Source organism: Mustela nigripes, chromosome 8, assembly GCF_022355385.1.
Source record: "Mustela nigripes isolate SB6536 chromosome 8, MUSNIG.SB6536, whole genome shotgun sequence".
Classification (NCBI taxonomy): Eukaryota; Metazoa; Chordata; class Mammalia; order Carnivora; family Mustelidae; genus Mustela; species Mustela nigripes.
In genome coordinates, this window is record NC_081564.1 from 11,875,630 (window position 1) to 11,881,629 (window position 6,000).

Below are 6,000 nucleotides of genomic sequence, written 5' to 3' on the forward strand. Positions count from 1 at the left end.
GGAGATAAATGCCGTCTCTGGAAGTACAATGTCCCAGTGGCGCAAGTCATGAACACTCATGATATAGGTCAGAAAGAGGAGGGTTCAAATCCAAGTTTACCAGCTTGTTAGCTATATGACCTTGGGGAAATTATGTAAGATTCTGTTCCGTCATCTCTAAAATATAAGTAACACAACATTTATAGCACAGTGTTGTTGTGAGATTAAATGAATATATACCTATAAAGCTCTTAACATAGTACCAGGCACACAGCAAACACTAAATATATATCAGACACCGTCAATGTTAGAATATGTCTTCCCAACAAAACCATTATCTTGCGGTATTATTAACAATTGCCAATGTATGGAAGCAACCTAAGTGTCCATCAACAGATGAATGGGTCAAGAAAATGTGGTGTGTACAAACACTGAAATATTACTCCATCTCAGAAAAGAAGGAAATGTTGCCACTTGTAACAATGTGGATGAACTTGAGAGGCATCCAGCTAAGGGAAATAAACAAGACAAAGAAAGAGAGGTTGCATGGTGTCACTTATAAGGGGAGCCTTACACAAAACAGAAACAGAGAGTTTCATAGAAACAGAGTAAAATGGTGTTTGCTAGGGACTGGGGGAAATAGGGAGAGGTTGGTAAAAAGGTACACACCTTCAGTTGTCAGATAAATGAGGTCTGAGGATAACATGGTGGCCATAGTTGGTAACACTGTGTTGTATAACTGGAATTGGTTGCAAGTAGAACTTAGACGTTCACTCACACACACACGCACACACACACACACACACACACGCGCGCGCACACACACGCATCAGAAAGGATAAGTATATAAGGTATGGATGTGTTAACTAACTCAATGGTGGGGGGGAGTGGTCTTTTCACAAGGTAACCATACATCAAATAACAGAATTTACACCATAGATATCTTACAGTTTTATTCTAGTCAGTACCGCAGGGAAGCTTAATAACATTAGGTGTCTTCCCAAAAGACATAATATTTGAGTGTTGTCTCCACAAAGTAGAGTGATACTAAGAATTCAGGGTATTCTCATTCTCACTGCTGTGTTAACAATCCACCTCCTGGGCATAAAACTACAACTGTTTTATCATGCTCGTGCACTCTGTGAGTCAAGACTCAGGCAAGGCACAGAGTGGGTGGCTGGTCTTGGTTCCATGATGTCTGGCATGAGTCAGGAAGATTTGAACAGCTGGGACTAGAGAGACTGTTTCTAAGTGTCTGGAACCTTGTTGACAAGGTCTGGAAGGCTGGGTTCCGATGGGCCTGTTAGCCCAAGTGTCTTCCAGGGACTTCTCCAATATGGTGGCCTCAGGGTGGTTAGATTTCTTTCCCAGGGGCTAGCGTTCCAGTGAATAAGGCAAAAGGTTTATTACCTTTTAGAACCTAGCCCTGGAAGTCACACAACGTCACTTCCGCCATACCCTCCCGGTCCAGGCACTCACAAGCCCACCCAGATCCAAATGGAAGAGCCACAGATGTCATCTCCCCAGGAGAAGAGTGTCAAAATATCTGTGGGCTGTTTTTGTGTATGTGTAAACTATTCAGGGTTGATTCTGTGCCAAGTCCCAAGCGAAGTTCTTTCTACACATGGTCTCATGGGATATTCATAATAAGCCAATATTTTGTAATATGGAGATAAGAAAATTGAGGTCTCAAGAAGTGGTTTCTGGCCTAAGGTCAAGCAGCTCGTCATCTGAACTCACATCTGTCTGAAACACGTTATTCGGCTTCAAAGCCAATGTTCTCGTTAACCCCATAAATATTGAATCCCCTCATAAATATATAAAAAAGAGTAAATAAATAAATGACAGATGTGATAGGTAGACAAATAATCTATGGATGACAGACTAATAGACAAATGGACAGATGACAGGTAGGTAGGTAGATGGGTAGATAGGTAGTTAGGTAGGTAGATAGAGAAGCCCGCCCCACAGTGAACAAAATAGAAGCCCAGATTCCTAAGGGACTGCAGGATCCCTGCAAACCCAAATCTACATGAAGTCTCTGAGAGAAAGAGGAACAGAATTCTTGGAAACCTAAAAGAATACAAATACTCCTGAGAAAGCCACCTCAGAACACAGGTAAGCGCCTCCTAGGGGGTGTCTACAAGATGCTAAACATCTGCCTACTTCCAAATGTTTGGATGACGGACTACCATATTTTGTCCAACTTTTCTTCCGTTTGTTTGATAAACACAGCTGGCTTAAAAATGAGTAGTGGAAGTTAAATGAAGGGAACCCTTAGAGATTTTCTCCTCTAAAGCTCCTCTTTATACAAATGAAGGGAGATATACAACCATGAGGGGCAAGGGGCTTGGGCAAAGTTACCCACCCATTGGCTCTGACATCTTTCTTTCAACATGAGTTGAACAGAATCTGTCCTGAGATAAATGAGATGTATATTAAGATCCAACCATCTACCTTCAGGAAAAATCTTATGCAGGTCTTTACAATGCTGGTCATGGTAGAGAATTAGAAGCAACCTAGGTGTCCAACTCTAGGGGAGTGATACAGAAAATGAGAGGCAGGTGTACTACAGAGCCCCAGGCATTAGAAACAACTACACACACACACACACACATACACACACACACACACGTCTTAATATGTTCATAGGACGACAGTGAAAGTTTTTACCACTTGGTGTTGAGTCAAAAAAAATTAACAAAATGAGATTTTCAGCTCATGGACTCTTATGTAAAATGAGTACATGCACAGAAACTATATGTTTTTAAAGGGAACATATTTAAGGACGTATTCAGGGCATATGAACATGAATGCCTTTAGATGCCTTTAGGGAAGAGGTAGATGGGAATGGAGGATGAAGCAAAAAGGGAAAATACAATGCATGTAACACAATGCGATACGATGAAGAAAGAGAGGTGTGTGGCGTATTCCAAGTTGATAACATGTCGTCAAACGAGGACCATGATTACCTCTACTCTGCAGATGAGGTGAAAGAAATCCCTCCTATGCTTCAGTCCAGTGATATCACAGGAAATACCAGGCATTCTTTGCCTGCTTACAACACCTCCGGCTCTTGGCCAAAGGTCCACTGAATAAGGTGGAAGAGTGAAAGAAACGTGTCCTTTAAAAATCCCGTTTTCACCAGCCATCATGGGCTCAAGCCACATGTGAAATGTGGAGCCGGTTTCCGCTTTCAGGACTCCAGGAACCTGCTCTTCCCTCACAACTCCCCAGGACTTACATCTCAGCAGGCGATCACCCCGGGCTCGGGGAGGGAGATCACCTTTTGGAAACAACGGATGAATTTCCATTTTCCCCGAAAGAAGACCTTTCTTCATCCCTCAGACATGCATTCTGGATGGCACCATCCACCTCCAATATCACGGAGGAGACAATGTCCCTTTTGTCTCTACAATTGTTTCTTTACACTTTGTAAAGTGCTCTCCAAATTATCATGGAAAATGTGAATGGAGTAGAAATGATTATATATATATTGATTATATATATATGTATATATATATATAAAAACATGTGTATAAATATGTATAAAGAAAGTAAAAAAAAGAAAAAGAAAGGGGGGTGGGGGTGCCATTCAGTGATGAGCCCCAAATCACACATGTGCCTTTGGAATCCTCTCCCAATGCTTTTTAATATAATCTTTCTCATGTAGTATCTGTACTACTATTATTACTAAGAATAATAATTTCATTGATTGATTACCACGTGCCAAGTACTTTCCATAGAGGATGTCATTAAATACTTCTGTGTGTGACAAACTATTTGATCCATTTCACAACCAAGAAGGCCAAGGTGTAAAGAAGCCAGGCAACTTACATGAGGGAAGGGCTACAATGTCGCAGAGCTAATATTCAAATCCTGCTTTTCAGTTCTGAAGGCTTGACCCGAAACCACGATACTTTGCCATCTAGGTCCATAAATCCATCTGTAATCTGTGTTGTGTTATAATCCTAAAGTACCAGCATCTCATTAATATGTTAATTTATTTATTCATGCCCTAAGTACTTATTGGGCACTTGTTATGTGTGAGACACTGGGCGAGGCCCTTGAGTGGGGGATACAAGTGGGAGTGGCAGTGGGGATAATCCAACCTCCAAATTCTAGATTTAACCCTACTTAGGCCTGGGATCCGCAGAAAACAGAGGCCAAGATGTACACTTTAGTGCATGAATGGCAAGTGTGATCCCAGGAAGCATGCAAAGGAAAGAACCAAGACAAGAACGGGCTGCCAAGGTCAGGCCACCACGAGGCAGCAATCCCGTCTGAGAAACGCCATGAAATGGACCTTGGGCCCATCTCTCTGCAGGGAGGGGAAGGAAGATCTCCTCTCATGCTTGTATCTCTCCTTGAGCAAAGGACCATCCGAACAGGTGAAAAATTCCCACCATTCCCAGGATGATGCCTTCTCCCCTGTGTCCCATGCTGGGACATCTGAAGAACTGACTTGCAGCCAGAAGTGAGAGGTACAACAGAGCAGGTCCAAGATGAAGCCCTGTGCATCGCACCTGCTTGGAATGTGAACTTGACCACCGAACGGTGGCTGGAACGGAAGGCAGACGGGGCAAGATGATCAGAAGCGTGCATCAGAGGTCTCCGGGTGAACTACTTGCTGGCTGAGTTCAGGAGTCAAATAATCAAATCATAATAACGGTCATAGAAAGAACGATGTCGTTAGAAACATGGTACTTGCTGCAAAGGACAAAGAGACCACAGGATCTATGTATATGCACATTAGACAAAATGTGTCCGAGCCTGCAGACAGACTCAGTGCTCTTCACTGTGATCGATCCCAGGAAGCAGAGCGGAGAGGGGCGTGTCTGCCCTGACAGATCAGGGTGGCATAGTAGCTGAGTGGCCAAGCTGGCTGCCAGAGTCACCCAGAGCATGACGGATGGGCCGAGATTCAAACTCAGCTCTCCGGCTCCAGGGCTAGTCCCCTGCTCTCTGTGAACAGTTCTAATTCTTTCCCTATCCTATTTCAGGAAAAGACAGCTGGGTGGGAGGAAGAACAGCTGCCATTAGGCTCATAAAAGATGAGTTCCTTAACCCCCCGCTGCTATAGAAAGCAGGGAACGAATCCTTTGGTTCTAACCGGAAAAAAGAAAATATAGCTGAAATATTATGGAATGATGGGGGGGGAGGCAGATTTGCTCAATTTCATTCAGAAATAGATTTAACCCATTCTGATATGTGTTACTGGTTACTGTGTTTTTGACTCTGGGTGAGTTAACTTTTTTCTACATGTCTTGGTTTCCTTGTCTGTTCAATGCAATTTCAACAGCACCTAACTCAAAGGATTACTGGGAAGATTTAAAAAAAATCAGCCCCCAACACAATAATGGAACAGAAACATGAGCTATTATTAGTAGTATCTCTAGCCTACTTTTCCCACCTGTCAGTGGACTATTACACTGCCCATACCCAGGTTATATGAGTAATTCACGTCATGCTATTTTCCTTCTCAAACGTCTTCAGTGGGTGCATCCAAGGGCATCAAAAATAGGGTCTATTCACTCTCTTGATCCATTAACAGATGTTCCCAGTCCCCACACTGCAATGTCCTGTTTCCCACTTTCTGCCCACACCATTTTTTTTCCCATCTTCTTCTCCCCTTTCATCCATTCATTCATTCAGTGATACTCAAAGCCATTGCTGAGCCAGGTCCATGGCCTAGGATAACAGTTAACAAGATAGGTATCTGCCCTGAGGCACTCGTCCTCTAACTTCGGGCAGGCAGATAGGGTCTATCCTGAAGACCAGTTCTACCTCATTGTAGGTAGTTGGGCTACTAGGAGCCCTACACTGGGGCGGATTCCAGAGACACCTGCCAGCTCAGCCAGTCTGCTGGGGTGGATTGTGGATCTCTAACATCCCCAGAGGAAATGGAGTAGGAATGTCTCATTTGCCATTCCTCGTCAAGGGTGGACAGGATCTGAGAAGATCTGACATCCCCTTTAAAGTTCTCAAATTCGACCTCCTCCATCAAAATGACCCATGTTC